Source organism: Phocoena phocoena, chromosome 2 (genome assembly GCF_963924675.1).
Source record: "Phocoena phocoena chromosome 2, mPhoPho1.1, whole genome shotgun sequence".
Lineage (NCBI taxonomy): Eukaryota > Metazoa > Chordata > Mammalia > Artiodactyla > Phocoenidae > Phocoena > Phocoena phocoena.
This window is the reverse complement of record NC_089220.1, coordinates 98,884,313-98,903,134: the sequence shown is the minus strand read 5'-3', so window position 1 is coordinate 98,903,134 and position 18,822 is coordinate 98,884,313. Positions and strand designations below refer to the sequence as shown.

The 18,822-nt window shown below is 38.9% G+C and overlaps 1 protein-coding gene and 1 non-coding gene across 2 annotated transcripts in view; one reads left to right on the top strand and one right to left on the bottom strand.

The window, feature by feature from the left end:
* The window catches only part of PRTG (protogenin), a 128,564-nt gene that overhangs the window by 84,597 nt on the left and 25,145 nt on the right, over nucleotides 1-18,822 (top strand). The window lies entirely within an intron of this gene.
* Nucleotides 2,565-2,636, bottom strand: TRNAE-UUC (transfer RNA glutamic acid (anticodon UUC)). Its single transcript has one exon. It is a non-coding gene; the product is annotated as a tRNA-Glu (tRNA).

Below are 18,822 nucleotides of genomic sequence, written 5' to 3'. Positions count from 1 at the left end.
ATAGTGGGAGTGTAAATTGATAAACAGCTTTTCTAGGGGTAATTAGGCAACACCAACAGGGGGTGGAATAATATACACTCTTTTACCCAGCAACTCTATTAATAGAACCTGCCATAAGAAAGTATTATGAACATGCACAAACACTTAACCACAAGGATGCTCACTGTAGTGTATGGGGTCATTTATAATTGTGAAAAGCTGGAGAAAACCTAAATATTCAGCTACAGAGGTTTAATAAAGTAAACTTCGTACATCCATACAATTTGAATAAGTGTAGACATTAGAAGGAATGTTTTAGAATATTTAATAATAGGAATAGTTGTCCATAGGATATTAACTGAAAAAAAACAGTTATGACATATAAAATATACTGAGTATGGGTACATATGGATAGGAAAGGGAATGAAAAAACATACAAACTAATGTTCACAGTGCTTATCTCTGGGTGCCAGTCTTAAGGATATTTTATTTTTATTTCTTTTGGCCTGAGTTACATAAATTTTCCGTAACAAACACATATTTGATCATAATGAGAGAAAACAGTAAAGTATATTTTAATTGACTATACTTAGATGAAAAAATTGGAGCAAAGAGAAATCAAGATTGAAAGAGTCAGTGAAACCAGGATAACGACTTCTTTGTTGCATGCTGTAAGATCCTGTACAGTTGCTAGAAATGCCTATGAATTTAGCTATGAGCTTCCTTGCAGCCAAAGCAAACCACAAACACTGGTAGCTGGGGGGAACAGGATATTTTAATTATTAGAAGATTTTAATATACTAACTAAATTCCCAAAATACAGTACCTCCGAAAAAACCATATGCTCACATTGTTGGAGAGTCTCTGTGAATCTGTATTGAAAACTATATTATGCTTGACAATGACTTAAGCTAATAAGGGAAGAAGATTCCTGTAGTTTCTAGGATCATTTAACAAGTTACAGCGTTTTGGATGACCTAGAGATACTAACGGAGGAAACAATTAAGATAAATATTTTGAACTTTCACATTTCTCCATCTGGATGACCAAGTATGATGATTTTTAGTATGGTTTCCCTTTCTTGAATACACTCCCACTCTTTTCATAAAATGGCCTTTTGTCTCAGAAGAAAAATCAGGGCAGATGGGCCTTAATTCTGACCCTACAAAACTATAGAAACTATATTTGAAACACTCTTTTTAAAAGGCCCTTTTTTCTATGCGTATATCCACTCTGAGAGATTACAAGGATTGTTTTAATCATATTAATTCTTTGTCCCATGTTAACTGAATTGCACACTTTATGGCCCTGATTTCTTGGTTTACTCTGTTCCTAGGCTGTGTATATTACAAATTGGCATTCCAGTGTGAGTAACTGAGAATTAAGGAAACAAATACGCATTTGCATTATTTACGTACAGAGTCCCAGATATTTCTAGAAATCTTATAAGAACCCTAAAAACAAGTTGGTACTTTCCATTGTCTTGTCAGGCAAGAGTTGAATACATTCATATGGATAAATATAGATAAATACAGAGATAAAATTGGCCACTAAGAAAACACTATTCTGGAGTTAGAAAAGCTTTTGAAACTATGATAGTTGCTCTTCAACAAGAAATATAACAAATTTGCAGTTACAAAAAATGTGTATTTTAAGTTATATTTCCCTTAATAAAAAAAACCCTATATTAAAGTCATAGTCTAACCTGTGTAATATTCTTGCCAAAAACATTTAGTCTGGATCTAACAATGAGGAAACAATTAGATAAATCCAGATGTGAGATAGTCTATAAAACATCAGGACTGGATTCTTTAAAGATGTCATTGTCATTGTCACAAAAGATAGGAAAAGGACAGGGAACAATTCTAGATGAAGAAGCAGTGTGTGACCCTCAATTGGATTCAGGAATTTGGGTGGGGGTGGGGAATATAAAGGACATTATCGGTGGGAAATTTAAAAATAGACTATGTATCAGATAAAATTGTGTCATTGTTAAGTTTATTGGGTGTAATAATGGTATTGTGGTTATATATGTTTCACCTTGTTCTCAGGGGAAACATGTCCACGTATTTAGGTGTGAAGTGTATGATAATTCAACAAAAGAAAAAGCGGTGTGTATATGTACACTTGAGCACATGCACATACAGATAAGAGAATAAGAAATAAGGAAAATATATCGAAATGTTTAAAAAATAAAAGGTTAAAAATGCTCTGTGCTGTGTGTTGAATTCGTTTCTCCAAGTTAGGAATGGTTTTACAATGGTTATGCACAGGGTTAAAACGACAGCACTTCTGAAATAACGATTGATGATATAAAACAATTTTCTAGAGATGTGTGGGGTATTTAAGTTATATCAATTGGCATACATTATAATTTTACCTACTGAGAAAAAAAATACAGAAAATCAGTTTCTTATTCATACTATCCAGTAACCCTTCCAATTAAAGGTCACTTGAGGAACTAAAAACAAATTATTTCCTTAAACAACTAAATATTTCTTCTGTCCTTGGAATGTTTATAAACTGGTGTTTATAAAACTATATTTCTTTCTTTTGGCTGCACCGCATGGCTTGCAGGATCTTAGTTCCCCAACCGGGGATTGAACCCAGGCCACGGCAGTGAAAGTGCCGAGTCCTAACCCCTGGACCACCAGGGAATTCCCTTATAATAATATATTTCAGCTTGAATATAAGAAAACTTAGGTCTTCTGTTGAATATTTTATTTCTCAGGAAATGTTTTTAGTTTAACTTCATATGTTCAAATTGCTTCAGATTCTCTATCATATGTGTTGAAAACTATTTAAAGATATACTGAATAACTTCCAAGCACCCCCAAACATCTTCAGTGTCTTTCAGTACCTGAAAGATTTAAGGTTTATAGAGAATTTGAGTGGACTGTTTATAGCCAATTAACATGGTAATGACCTGCACCTGCTTGTATCAGACTCCCAGAAGTCTCTTATCTGCTAACATTAAAATCAATTTTGAAGTGGTACCTTCAGCAAAGTTTAAGTAAATTGCTGTAATGTAGTGCTTCTTGTGAGTTCTAAAGGAGGCATAAATAAGTAATGCAATCATGTTTTATCACTATGATTGATGAAGCTGATATTTTACCAGCTTGCATTTCCTACTTGAGAAGAAATTTAAGACTGGCTTCAAGCTGTCTACCTGCTTCTGTCCCATCTTGTAAGCATGCTTTTAACTGCCGAGGGCTGAGATTTGGAGGAATGGTTATCAGACCACAGATGTTTTTGCCATGAAACGGTGCACCTCCAACCAAGTCACCATGGTTCAGGAGATGATAGATGGTATTTTCATGTTGCCTCACAGAAAGGTCAAAATGGCATGGCGAGCCCATGACAGTGAAAGGGAGAAATGTTAGTCCTGGAAGGAAATTTATTTCATGGCTTCAGGGGAAGTTTGGTTGTCATGAATAGGCTCTCTCTGTCAGTCTACAAAAATATTGTTTGTAAGGCAATGATGTGTGTCAAACAGACAGTGTCTGTGTGTTGGCAGACAGAGCAGCTAGTTAAACAAATGCTAAGCCAAGTATAGTAGCGCAAGTCAAGTACTTTGGATGCTTTTAGGGTAAGAATTGCTCTTGATAGAAATATCAACATAATCAAAGGAACTTATTTCACTTTCTTACGTAACGACTTTAAGTAAACTTCCCTTGTAAATTTTACAGCCTTTTAAAATGCACCCCCCCCCCCATTCTAACACTTTTTCTGTGTTAAAAATTCTTATAATCAGCAATCGCTCTATTTTATTCACTTTTAAATTATTTAGGAACGTATATGTGGACCAGCCTTATTGGTACGCTTCACATAAAGCTGTTATCAATTTTGAGACAGTTAAGCCCCCGCTTTTTTGGAGTCTTCGTTCTTTTTCTCTTCCCCAACCCACAGGAACTACCAACTATGGGCATAATTCCATTGATGGTGTGGTGGGAGAGACTCAGTGGCATTGCTCACTCATCTTACAAAATTAGACCATGGAAGTGCCTTTCTTCCATGGGGATTCCCAAAGGGAAAGGAATGCCATAAGAAAAGAGCATAAAAGATCAAAAACTGTGTTTCTTGGAGCCTCCATTATCACTTTCAGATTTGTTTTTCAGTGTTTGGATGAAAATCAGATTCATTCATGGCAACGCGTTCAAGTAGAAATCTTCAACCCCAGATATTTCTTATCCAGACAACCCAAAGTGTAATACATTTGTCAAAAATAAAAAATAGATTTTTTAAAGTCTTGAAAGCCTAATAGATGTAGAAAATGAAATCACATGATCAAAAAGAAATAACGTGATCACAGTATTCGTGAACACAGTATAATTGGGAAAGCCTTATGCTTCTGGATTTTACAAAACAATCCCAGTCTTTTGGGGAAGGTTTTGAAATTAGAGATAACCAATAGGATGTACTTATTTTGGTAGGAAGCTAATCTCAAATGTCACATACAAAGAACTTTCTTCCAAATTATCCTAAACTCAGTAGGAGAGGGGATGTTTTTACTGGGAGTGAGAGGTATTATTTGTCTTAGGGCCCTTCAGGGGTGCAGGACAAAAGGGACTGAGTCTTTTCAGGTTTAGACAAATACTCAACCATCAGCTTCCGTAGAGAGCTGTTCTACAGAACACAGAGGGAAAGCTGGGAGAGTGGGGAATTGCCCATTCCATCTGCCATTCTGTCTGTTTTACACTCAGATAAATATTCTGGATTACCACAGAATACATTTATAACATTTTGGCATGGTGATCATTAAAAAAAAATACTTTCTTTAAATTTTTAATGCAAAGTGAATTACGTTTATGATTAACAATCCCTTGCAGAAGTTCAGTTCATGAACAAAAGGAGAATGCATTTTTAATCTAGGCTTAAAGTAAAATTTACACTCTTTTAGCTAAAAAACCTCTTTGTAAATCAGCATACTAGCGCATTTATGTAACGCATTATTTCAACCATCATGAACTTTTTCCATTCTAACATAAGTCTGATAATACAAGACAAAGAAATCCCTCTTAGAAGAGACTTGGTCTCCTAATGGCATCATGGTTTAGAGAGAAGAGAAACACTAGTCTTACAGCCTTTCAATAACTTGAAGCCACATCACATCATTCAAATGTGATTTGTGTTTTTGTTACTGTGCTTACACATAGCATTTTAAAGTAGAGCATTTCACTCAGCTTTCCTTTCCCACGCATCCCCCTTAGCATTTTTCCTGCTCCTCTGCTGCTGGACCAGACTTGGTCTGGCCCCAGATTCTATGTCAGAGGCCGTGACCCAGGTGTCATAGTGGTCCATACTGCTGGCCTCTTCTCTGAATAATTATATGGGGTATTGTATTGGAAGGACAGGCTTGGGGGCAGTGCAAGTCACCCTGGCTAGCCAGACCAAGGAGCTCTCCCGTCAAACTGCAGGGAAACAATGGGCTGAAAAGGCTCACACAAAACCTTGTAGCACAAAAGATTAAATTAAAAATGGACGTTTAGGGCTTCCCTGGTGACGCAGTGGTTGAGACTCCACCTGCCGATGCAGGGGACACGGGTTCGTGCCCTGGTCCGGGAAGATCCCACATGCCGCGGAGCAACTGGGCCCGTGAGCCACGGCCGCTGAGCCTGCGCGTCTGGAGCCTGTGCTCCACAAGAGAGGCCACGATAGTGAGAGGCCCGCGCACCGCAATGAGGAGTGGCCCCCGCTTGCCACAACTAGAGAAAGCCCTTGCACAGAAACGAAGACCCAACACAGCCAAAAATAAATATACATTTAAAAAAAAAATGGACATTTGGCCAGACACTAGGTTTCATCCCACAGAATGTCACCTTTCTCACTTTTTCTGAGCATTTCCTTCTTTAACAATGTTCATTCTTCATATGTTGACCTTATAGCAGCAGATTTTCAGATTGCTGCTTTTAGATTACCTTCGCATATATATTCTAATTTACTTGATTATTTTTAATGCTTTGAGGCTGTCTTAATTGTGACACTTTGTTGCTAATATAAGCAAAGCTTTTCTTTGGCAGTGGTTTAAGTAAGTAATTTAAAGTAGTACGTAGTGGGTTTTTTGTTTGGCAGTGGCGCAGCACGTGGGATCTTAGTTCCCCTACCAGGGATCGAACCCGTGCCCCCTGCAGTGCAAGCGTGGAGGCCTAACCACTGGGCCACGAGAGAATTCCCACATAGTGATTTTTAAAGTAATGCTTTTTGTTCTCTTTAGCTGTTTTATTAAGCTACTCTAGCATGTTTCATGTCTGTAAATTGAGCAAGTGGCAGGGGACTGTCCCAAAGTAGATGTGATTATTTTACCTTCTTTTGGTCCTAGGAGGATTATTTTTCCCATCACCTGAGAAGCTTCCATAACAAGATGGGGAATAAAACTCATTAAGTCTTTATGAGATTTGAATGTTAGAAATTATGTCAGAGGTGGACTCACAGTGCTGTGAGGTAAAAGTTTTTTCATGGTCCTGATCTCAGGTTTTCTCTTAATTTTATCTACCCCTGATCTGTCCACTTTGGCCTGGCTCTTTTCAAGCCTTCCGGAGCCTCACCAACAAGCAGCAGCCAAAAGAAACAAAGGCTTGGTTTTCATGACCCCAGTGTTATTATTGGTCCACAGCTGAACACTTTGTAAATAAATAATAATTTTCTATTGTGCATTTTTCAGGAAGCCAAGCTTGTAGAAATGTCAGTAGGATAGCAAAGAATCCATAAAGTTTGAATTGATGATCGTCTGTTTTACCATCTGAGTTCATCTCCAATCAGAAAACACTTGGTCTTTATAGTGTTTGGGTGAAGGTATGGTGTGGGAACTTCCTACGAAGTGAGCCTTTTAGTTTTTACCCTTTGTGTCTTGAATAAAGATGTGTAAGGATGGAACAATGATCAAAATCCAGAAGGATTGGAACTCTTAAATGTTTTCTCCTGGAAGTAAATTTTATTCCTTAATGGTTAAATCTCTGATTATTCTGCTTTTGTTCTACTGTGTAACAGATTACTTTGAATGTACATTAGTGTCACCCACTTATTCAGGGCCTACTTCAGAGATAACCTAAATCCGGAAACAGGCCAAAAAATAGGGTTTAAGTCATAAAGCCATGCAGTAGGAGAGGATGACATTCTTTAGAATGTATTCTCTTAATTTTACACATGTTCTCACATGTTTTGCTCTCTGACTTCTAAAACATCAGTGATTATAGGGTCCCTGGCTTTATCACATAGGCCCAGAAGCACAGAATTGAAGCTGAAGGACAACAAAAACAAGTTTTAAAAAACCTAGCTACCCTGTGTTGTAGAAGATATAATAAGTGAACTTACAGCCCAACTTATTTCTAGCATACTAAAGAATCAAAGAGATTTGAAATCGATTTTTGGGTATTTTATATAGAAAAATGGTTAATTTTTAAAGGAAAGCTAGTTTACTTATATAGAAGTATCTTTATAAAATTAAAATAATAATTCTTATTTTATAGAGTTGTAAGGATTATTTAAGATAATGCATGTAAGTACATATTAGTTTGTTGGCATATAAAAGATAATACATTTTCCCAACAATTCTTTACCATTTTATTATTACTGCAGCTGCACAACCAAAAGCAAGTCTCCACGCTTTTCTGTGCCTCAATTTCCCCATTTATAAGATGTGGAAAAATAATACCTAATCTTCCTTCCCTAAGAACTGAAGATGCTAATTTGAGATAAGATGTGCCTTCTATTTCCAGTTAAAGTTTCCTAATGTGCTTCATTTTGACCCTGCTAAATATAGCTGAAGGGGAGAAGAAATCTTTATTAAAAATCTAAGTAGGGCTTCCCTGGTGGTGCAGTGGTTGAGAGTCCACCTGCCAATGCGGGGGACGCGGGTTCGTTCCCCGGTCCGGGAGGATCCCACATGCCGCGGAGCGGCTGGGCCCATGAGTCATGGCCGCTGAGCCTGCACGTCCGGAGCCTGTGCTCCGCAACGGGAGAGGCCACAACAGTGAGAGGCCCGCGTACAGCAAAAAAAAAAAAAACATCTAAGTAATCGGGGCTTCCCTGGTGGCACAGTGGTTGGGAGTCTGCCTGCCAATGCAGGGGACACGGGTTCAAGCCCTGGTCTGGGAAGATCCCACATGCTGCAGGGCAACTGGGCCTGTGCGCCACAACTACTGAGCCTGCGCGTCTGGAGCCTGTGCTCCGCAACAAGAGAGGCCATGACAGTGAGAGGCCTGCGCACCGCGATGAAGAGTGGCCCCTGCTTGCCGCAACTAGAGAAAGCCCTTGCACAGAAACGAAGACCCAACACAGCCCAAAATAAATAAGTAAAAGTAAATTAAAAAAAAAATTATCTCCGTAGAAAAATCTAAGTAATCAAGGTACTTCCCTGGTAGTCCAGTGTTTAAGACCCACGCTCCCAATGCAGGGAGCCCGGGTTCAATTCCTGGTCGGGGAACTAAGATCCCACATACCACAACTAAGCACGGGTGCTGCGACTAGAGAAGCCCACGTGCCATGACGAAGACCCTGCACAGCCGAAATAAGGAAATTAATCAATTAATTTTAAAAAAAGATAATACGTTTTCCCAACAATTATTTACCATTTTATTATTACCACAGCAATTCATATTTATTGTAGAACAGGTAGAAATATAGGAACCAAAGTAGCTAAAAATTTGACCATATAGAGCTAGATATCACTGTTAACATTTTGTACATAAGGTGATGCGTTTTCATTCCCCTTTATAGCTCTTCCTCCGATGTCCCACCACTTCCTTGCTCCTTAACTCCATGTTTTCTGCTACCCCTAACCTCACCCCTTCCTGATGAATTTATTCTGTTAAAGGACCTAGATAACCAGATGTCATTCTTACCCTTGGTGACTTCTCGGCAGCTTTGTATATTGTCAGCCGACCTTCTCTTGGTTTCCATGGTATTTTACCTTCCCTGTTCTCCTCATGACTCTTTAAGACCACTTCTCTTCTTGCCCCCAGGTTTCTAGTCCTTGCTGTCTTTCCTCTCCCATGGCACCCCATCCTCCATTTAAACGACTGTTGAATGTAGTTCTCCATCCTAACTGCTGGCTCCAGCTGACACTTTTAGTCGCCCGCTGGTCAGCTCCACTTGAATGCTCCTCCAGCATCTCTGATTTGGCATGTCAATGCCTCCACCAAGCATATCCTCTTCCATTTCTGTCGGTCAAGCCAGGCTGGAACTTGGGAGCTTTCTTACTCTTTCTTCTCGTTAATCCCTTATCTCAACCATCTCATTTAGTCACCTGTTTTCTGTGCATATGTAATAAAATCCAGAATGCCTAGCCTGGCTCTCAAAGCCCTGTGAAATCTAGCGCCAGCCCAACTTTTCTTTGTGACCCTCACGCGCCTTTACTGAGCTCTTTCCTGTCACTCATCCCTGATTCATGTGTTCCTGTCCCCGAGCCTTTGCTTATACTCTTCCCATGACCTCAGTCTCCTCTTCCCCACACTTACTAGGCCAGATTCTGTTCAGATGCGCTTCTTCCATGAAGTCCTCCCCACCACCCAGACTACTAGTAACCATTCCCTCTTTTGAATTCCCTTAGAGTTTCAACAGATCTCTTTGTAGCAGTCACTCCTGTCTTGCATGGTGCTTTTTTGTACCTTTGTCTTAGCTCCCCTAGTACACTATTACATAAATAAATTTGAGAGCAACTGATATATTTCAATTTCCTAATTTTAAAGATGAGGAAACTGAATTCCAGGAGACCACCTTTGCAGCCACACAGCTATGAAATCCAAGATTAAAACCCAAATCTCCCAATTCTCAAACCAGCCCCCTCCTCTACACTTATTTAGTCGGCACTAAAAAGCACCTACTCGGGACTTCCCTGGCAGTCCAGCAATTAAGACTCCACGCTTCCAATACAGGGGACATGGGTTTGATCCCTGGACAGGGAACTAAGATTCTACATGCTGTGCGGTGTGGCCAAAAAGCAAAACAAAACAAAAAAGCAATAAAAAATAAAAAGCACCTACTCAGTGCCAGACATTCTTCTAAGCATTATATATATATAAACTAATTTAATCCCCATTTTATAGAAGAGGAAACTCAATGCAAACCCAAGTAGTCTGGTGCCAGGGTCTATCCTTTCGCCATTGTACCATCCTGCCCTTCTTCATGAGAGGGAGGAGGGATTAGGAGTTAGGGGGGATGTTTCTAATAATTATATTATTACTACTGATATTTCTATCTCTACATTATTTTTATTGGTAGGTTATTATTATTATTGATGTTATTTTCATATCCTGGCACTACTTGAAGCACTTTATGGGAATCAGTTTATATCATCCTCCCATCACCTCAAGAGATAGATGCTTTATCATCATCATACCCATCTTACAGGTGATTTTAGCCAAGGTAAAGAAGAGAAAATAACTTCCCAAGTTAACACAGTATTGACCAAGCTAGAATTGGAATCCAAGGAGTCTGGGTCTGACATCTCAGCCCTTAACCCTCATGCTAAACCGTCTCTTAGGTTCTTAGTAGTGCTGAGTCATTGGGAAACTTATCTTCTGTTTGTCTCAGCATCCTCCTCTGTTATGGGACAGGTGGCAAAATACCTTACAGGGTTTTTGAAGTTCATGTGAAATATTTCTATGTATGACAAATGCTGATCCAAGGCAGCCCTTCTCCCTTTTACAGCTTTACATCTCATGAAATCTTTGATTGGTGAAACTAAAGCAGTCGCCCTAGTTCATGCACACCTGTTTTGAATTGCTCATTCAATCAGTTTCAGCTGATATCTGAATAAGCTCTCACCTTAGTAGCTGGATGAGTCATCACGCTCCTTACAGGCTCACAGGTGCCATCTAGTGATAGAGAAGAGAAATGCAAGTTAGTCAGGTAAAACCCTGGAAGAAGGCATGGGTTTTTTTGTTGTTTTGTGGTGGTTGGAAACACGTTGCAGTGAAAAATGGGTATATTGTACCAAAAGTTTTAGTAGGTTACTTAAGATTTTGCATAAAGATACAGTTAATTCACTGTTGTTAAATCTTATGCTTTTAGAATGGAATTAAGACAGGTTCTTGATCAGTTTTAATCTGTGTGCATCTTTAAAAGACCTTGGCATTACGGGGAGTCTCATTTTATTGATATTTGTTCTTCTTGTTCTGAGTTGTTGTCACTGAAGGTAATAAACACCTAATTGTTAAAAATGGATATAATTAACAAATTAATTTGTTGTGTCCATCTGCTCGCTGTATCCAATGCTAGTCCTCAAACTTTTCCATATTTTGTTTTTGTGAAACCATCTACTGTTCTTCCGTTAGGAAAGAAATCTATTAAGTTGCTTTCCAAAGCATTTATCATCATCAGGTTGTTTCTTTGTTAGCAGATGATAGCTTTTTCGATTAATATGGAAGACATGGGTGAAGGTGGACTTGACACTGAGAGGATTATACTCCATGTGACATGGTTGCCAAAACAGCAAGTATTCTTCGGGGCATAAACACAAAACACAGCTCCTTCAATCATGTATACAACTCAGACACACACTTGAGAGCTTTTGCCACATTCCCTATGAACCAGGGAATGTTAATGAGGGTAGAGAGTAGTTAGAGCTCAGCTTCAGTGTATGCTAATTGCAAATTTGCTGATATTCTGGATTCTAGACCTTGCTTGTATGAGCGAACAGCCTTCACGCTCATTTGCCTTCACAAAGACGATTCCCAGACTTAAGTGGAGCGTAGTTTCAGCAGTGCCTTTTCTGTTCTCCCAGGCAACTTTACTCACATAACAAAAACAACGGTAATGTTGTGTTTACTAATTATAGGAGCTACCGTACAAAGTCCTTAATAGGCATGATTTCATTTAATACTGTTTAAATCCCTATAAGGCTCCATGTGTTTGTATTTTTCACAGATCTTTTCCTGTAATTGATATCTAGTCTTATAGCGTTGTGGTCAGAAAAGATACTTGATACAATTTTAATTTTCTTAAATTTACCAAGGCTTGATTTGTGATCCAGGATATGATCTATCCTGGAGAATGTTCCATGAGCACTTGAGAAAAATGTGTATTCTGTTGTTTTTGGATGGAATGTCCTATAAATATCAATTAAGTCCATCTTTTTTTTTTTTACATCTTTATTGGAGTATAATTGCTTTACAATGCTGTGTTAGTTTCTGCTTTATAACAAAGTGAATCAGTTATACATATACATATGTTCCCATATCTCCTCCCTCTTGCATCTCCCTCACTCCCACCCTCCCTATCCCACCCATCCAGGTGGTCACAAAGCACCGAGCTGATCTCCCTGTGCTATGCAGTTGCTTCCCACTAGCTATCTACCTTACGTTTGGTAGTGTATATATGTCCATGCCTCTCTCTCACTTTGTCACAGCTTACCCTTCCCCCTTCCCATATCCTCAAGTCCATGCTCTAGTAGGTCTGTGTCTTTATTCCCGTCTTACCCCTAGGTTCTTCATGACATTTTTTTTTAACATCTTTATTGGAGTATAATTGCTTTACAATGGTATGCTAGTTTCTGCTTTATAACAAAGTGAATCAGTTATACATATACATATGTTTCCATATCTCCTCCATCTTGCGTCTCCCTCACTCCCACCCTCCCTAGCCCACCCCTCTAGGTGGTCACAAAGCACCGAGCTGATCTCCCTGTGCTATGCGGCTGCTTCCCACTAGCTATCTGTTTTACGTGTGGTAGTGTATATATGTCAATGCCACTCTTTCACTTTGTCACAGCTTATGCTTCCCCCTCCCCATATCCTGAAGTCCATTCTCTAGTAGGTCTGTGTCTTTATTCCTGTCTTACCCCTAGGTTCTTCATGACATTTTCTTTTTCTTAAATTCCATATAGATGTGTTAGCATATGGTATTTGTCTTTCTCTTTCTGACTTACTTCACTCTGTATGACAGACTCTAGGTCCATCCACCCCATTACAAATAGCTCAATTTCGTTTCTTTTTTATGGCTGAGTAATATTCCATTGTATATATATGCCACATCTTCTTTATCCATTCATCAGATGATGGACACTTAGGTTGTTTCCATCTCCTGGCTCTTGTAAATAGAGCTGCAATGAACATTTTGGTACATGATTCTTTTTGAATTATGGTTTTCTCAGGGTATATGCCCAGTAGTGGGATTGCTGGGTCATATGGTAGTTCTATTTGTAGTTTTTTAAGGAACCTCCATACTGTTCTCCATAGTGGCTGTACCAATTCACATTCCCACCAGCAGTGCAAGAGTGTTCCCTTTTCTCCACACCCTCTCCAGCATTTATTGTTTCTAGATTTTTAAATGATGGCCATTCAGACCAGTGTGAGGGGCTACCTCACTGTAGTTTTGATTTGCATTTCTATAATGATTAATGATGTTGAGCATTCTTTCATGTGTTTGTTGGCAATCTGTATATCTTCTTTGGAGAAATGTCTATTTAGGTGTTCTGCCCATTTTTGGATTGGGTTGTTTGTTTTTTTGTTATTGAGCTGCAAGAAACTGCTTGCAAATTTTGGAGATTAATCCTTTGTCTTTTGCTTCATTTGCAAATATTTTCTCCCATTCTGAGGGTTGTCTTTTGGTCTTGTTTATGGTTTCCTTTGCTGTGCAAAAGCTTTTAAGTTTCATTAAGTCCCATTTGTTTACTTTTGTTTTTATTTCCATTTCTCTAGGAGGTGGGTCAAAAAGGATCTTGCTGTGATTTATGTCATAGAGTGTTCTGCCTGTGTTTTCCTCTAAGAGTTTGATAGTTTCTGGCCTTACATTTAGGTCTTTAATCCATTTTGAGCTTATTTTTGTGTATGGTGTTAGGGAGTGATCTAATCTCATACTTTTACATGTACCTATCCAGTTTTCCCAGCACCACTTGTTGAAGAGGCTGTCCTTTCTCCACTGTACATTCCTGCCTCCTTTATCAAAGATAAGGTGACTATATGTGCATGGGTTTATCTCTGGGCTTTCTATCCTGTTCCATTGATCTGTATATCTGTTTTTGTGCCAGTACCATGCTGTCTTGATTACTGTAGCTTTGTAGTATAGTCTGAAGTCAGGGAGCCTGATTCCTCCAGCTCTGTTTTTAGTTCTCAAGATTGCTTTGGCTATTTGGCATCTTTTGTGTTTCCATACAAATTGTGAAATTTTTTGTTCTAGTTCTGTGAAAAATGCCAATGGTAGTTTGATAGGGATTGCATTGAACGTGTAGATTGCTTTGGGTACTAGAGTCATTTTCACAATGTTGATTCTTCCAATCCAAGAACATGGTATGTCTCTCCATCTATTTGTATCATCTTTAATTTCTTTCATCAGTGTCTTATAATTTTCTGCATACAGGTCTTTTGTCTCCTTAGGTAGGTTTATTCCTAGATATTTTATTCTTTTTGTTGCAATGGTAAATGGGAGTGTTTTCTTGATTTCACTTTCAGATTTTTCATCATTAGTGTATAGGAATGCCAGAGATTTCTGTGCATTAATTTTGTATCCTGCTACTTTACCAAATTCATTGATTAGCTCTAGTAGTTTTCTGGTAGCATCTTTAGGATTCTCTATGTATAGTATCATGTCATCTGCAAACAGTGACAGCTTTACTTCTTCTTTTCCGATTTGGATTCCTTTTATTTCCTTTTCTTCTCTGATTGCTGTGGCGAAAACTTCCAAAACTATGTTGAATAAGAGTGGTGAGAGTGGGCAACCTTGTCTTGTTCCTGATCTTAGTGGAAATGCTTTCAGTTTTTCACCATTGAGGACGATGTTGGCTGTGGGCTTGTCGTATATGGCCTTTATTATGTAGAGGAAAGTTCCCTCTATGCCTACTTTCTGGAGAGTTTTTATCATAAATTAGTGTTGAATTTTGTTTAAAGCTTTCTCTACATCTATTGAGATGATCATATGGTTTTTCTCCTTCAGTTTGTTAATATGGTGTATCACGTTGATTGACTTGCGTATATTGAAGAATCCTTGCATTCCTGGAATAAACCCCACTTGATCATGGTGTATGATCCTTTTAATGTGCTGTTGGATTCTGTTTGCTAGTATTTTGTTGAGAATTTTTGCATCTATGTTCATCAGTGATATTGGCCTATAGTTTTCTTTCTTTGTGACATCCTTGTCTGGTTTTGGTATCAGGGTGATAGTGGCCTTGTAGAATGAGTTTGGGAGTGTTCCTCTCTGCTACATTTTGGAAGAGTTCGAGAAGGATAGGTGTTAGCTCTTCTCTAAATGTTTGATAGAATTTGCCTGTGGAGCCATCTGGCCCTGGGCTTTTGTTTGTTGGAAGATTTTTAATCACAGTTTCAATTTCAGTGCTTGTGATTGGTCTGTTCATATTTTCTGTTTCTACCTGATTTAGTCTTGGCAGGTTGTGCATTTCTAAGAATTTGCCCATTTCTTCCAGGTTGTCCATTTTATTGGCATAGAGTTGCTTGTAGTAATCTCTCATGATCTTTTTTATTTCTGCAGTGTCAGTTGTTACTTCTCCTTTCTCATTTCTAATTCTATTGATTTGAGTCTTCTCCCTTTTTTTCTTGATGAGTCTGGCTAGTGGTTTATCTATTTTGTTTATCTTCTCAAAGAACCAGCTTTTAGTTTTATTGATCTTTGCTATCGTTTCCTTCATTTCTTTTTCATTTATTTCTAACCTGATCTTTATGATTTCTTTCCTTCTGCTAACTTTGGGGTATTTTGGTTCTTCTTTCTCTCATCGCTTTAGGTGCAAGGTTAGGTTGTTTGTTTGAGATGTTTCTTGTTTCTTGAGGTTGTATTGTATTGCTATAAACTTCCCTCTTAGAACTGCCTTTGCTGCACCCCATAGGTTTTGGGTCGTTGTGTTTTCACTGTCATTTCTTTCTAGGTATTTTTTGATTTCCTCTTTGATTTCTTTAGTAATCACTTCGTTATTAAGTAGTGTATTGTTTAGCCTCCATCTGTTTGTATTTTTTACAGATCTCTTCCTGTAATTGATATCTCGTCTCATAGTGCTGTGGTCAGAAAAGATACTTGATACAATTTCAATTTTCTTAAATTTACCAAGTCTTGATTTGTGAACCAGGATATGATCTATCCTGGAGAATGTTCCATGAGCACTTGAGAAAAATTTGTAGTCTGTTATTTTTGGATGGAATATCCTATAAATAGCAATTAAGTCCATCTTGTTTAATATATCATTTAAAGCTTGTGTTTCCTTATTTATTTTCATTTTGGATGATCTGTCCATTGGTGAAAGTGGGGTATTAAAGTCCCCTACTATGAATGTTTTACTGTCGATTTCCCCTTTTATGGCTGTTATTATTTGCCTTATGTATTGAGGTGCTCGTATGTTGGGTGCATAAATGTTTACAATTGTTATATCTTCTTCTTGGATTGATCCCTTGATCATTATGTAGTGTCATTCTTCGTCTCTTCTTTTTTTTTTTTGCGGTACGCGGACCTCTCACTGTTGTGGCCTCTCCCATTGCGGAGGCTCAACGGCCATGGCTCACGGGCCCAGCCGCTCCGCGGCATGTGGGATCTTCCCGGACCGGGGCACGAACCCATGTCCCCTGCATCGGCAGGCAGACTCTCAACCACTGTGCCACCAGGGAAGCCCCTTCGTCTCTTCTAATAGTCTTTATTTTAAAGTCTGTTTTGTCTGATATGAGAATTGCTACTCCAGCTTTCTTTTGGTTTCCATTTGCATGGAATATCTTTTTCCATCCCCTTACTTTCAGTCTGTATGTGTCCGTAGGTCTGAAGTGGGTCTCTTGTAGACAGCATATATATGGGTCTTGTTTTTGTATCCATTCAGCCAGTCTGTGTCTTTTGGTGGGAGCATTTAATCCATTTACATTTAAGGTAATTATCGATATGTATGTTCCTATTCCCATTTTCTTAATTGTTTTGGGTTTGTTATTGTAGGTCTTTTCCTTCGCTTGTGTTTCTTGCCTAGAGAATTTCGTTTAGCATTTGTTGTAAAGCTGGTGTGGTGGTGCTGAACTGTTTCAGCTTTTTTTTTTTTTGCGGTACGTGCGCCTCTCACTGCCATGGCCTCTCCCGCCATGGAGCACAGGCTCCGGACACACAGGCCCAGCGGCCGTGGCCCACGGGCCCAGCCGCTCCACAGCATGTGGGATCCCCCCGGACCGGGGCACAAACCCCCGTCCCCTGCATCGGCAGGCAGACTCCCAACCACTGCGCCACCAGGGAAGCCCCTGTCTCAGCTTTTGCTTGTCTGGAAAGGTTTTAATTTCTCCATCAAATCTGAGTGAGATCCTTGCTGGGTAGAGTAATCTCGGTTGTAAATTTTTCTCCTTCATCACTTTAAATATGTCCTGCCACTCCCTTCTGGCTTGCAGAGTTTCTGCTGAAAGATCAGCTGTTAACCTTATGGGGGATTCCCTTGTGTGTTATTTGTTGTTTTTCCCTTGCTGCTTTTAATATGTTTCCTTTGTATTTAATTTTTGACAGCTTGATTAATATGTGTCTTGGCGTGTTTCTCCTTGGATTTATCATGTTTGGGACTCGCTGTGCTTCCTGGACTTGATTAACTATTTCCTTTCCCATATTAGGGAAGTTTTCAAACTATAGTCCCTTCAAATATTTTCTCAGTCCCTTTCTTTTTCTCTTCTTCTTTGGGACCCCTGTGATTCAAATGTTTGTGCATTTAATGTTGTCCCAGAGGTCTCTGAGACTGTCCTCAGTTCTTTTCATTCTTTTTTCTTTATTCTGCTCTGCAGTAGTTATTTCCACTATTTTATCTTCCAGGTCACTTATCTGTTCTTCTGCCTCAGTTATTCTGCTATTGATCCCTTGTAGAGAATTTTTAATTTCATTTATTGTGTTGTTCATCGTTGCTTGTTTCCTCTTTAGTTCTTCTAGGTCCTTGTTAAATGTTTCTTGCATTTTCTCTATTCTATTTCCAAGATTTTGGATCATCTTTACTTTCATTATTCTGAATTCTTTCTCAGGTAGACTACCTATTTCCTCTTCATTTGTTAGGTCTGGTGGGTTTTTACCTTGCCCCTTCATCTGCTGTGTATTTTTCTGTCTTCTCATTTTGCTTATCTTACTGTGTTTGGGGTCTCCTTTTTGCAGGCTGCAGGTTCGTAGTTCCCGTTGTTTTTAGCATCTGTCCCCAGTGGCTAAGGTTGGTTCAGTCGGTTGTGTAGGCTTCCTGGTGGAGGGGACTAGTGCCTGTGTTCTGGTGGATGAGGCTGGATCTTGTCTTTCTGGTGGGATTACATCTGTATATTCGTAATGAAAATAAATGAGGCTTAGAAAACTAAGAAACTTACCCAAGGCTACACAGTTGGTAAACAATGCATACAAAGTATTCATTTCCCAGTCTGTCCCCTTTGTTAGATTGAAATTAAAAGCAAGAGTTACAGCTTTCTAATGCTTGAGTCTTCCATACAGTGCCTGACTTCTAGTAGGTACTTGATAAATGTGTATTTGATACCTGTGAAGTCTTTCTTGGCCAACCAGACTTCTGGTTCTGATTCCTTCTTATGTGAAACAAACTCAAGTAGAAGAACTGTAGTGAGAATGAAACAGCAGGGGAAGAAGGTGAGGCAGGTCCTAGAGCCAGTGGAGAAAGGTAAAGGGTATAGCCATAGTAGTGTTTCAGGAGGGAGAGCTTCATTTTCGGCCACAGGTTGACTCCCTAATAAAGAAAGATAGGTTAATTTGGCTGAGACCTCGATCACATTAATTTAAACTGACGCTCCAGAGTTACGTGTCAAAAGATTTAGTCAGATACGTGTTAAATTGATTTGGGCTTTCTTTCCTGCCCCTTCATCTTCATATATTGCTAAATCTTTAAGCAAGTTTAACCATAAACCAAATGCTACCTATCACCCTCGAGACCATTAAGAAATTAGCCCTCACAGCAATCAGAGAAGAAAAAGA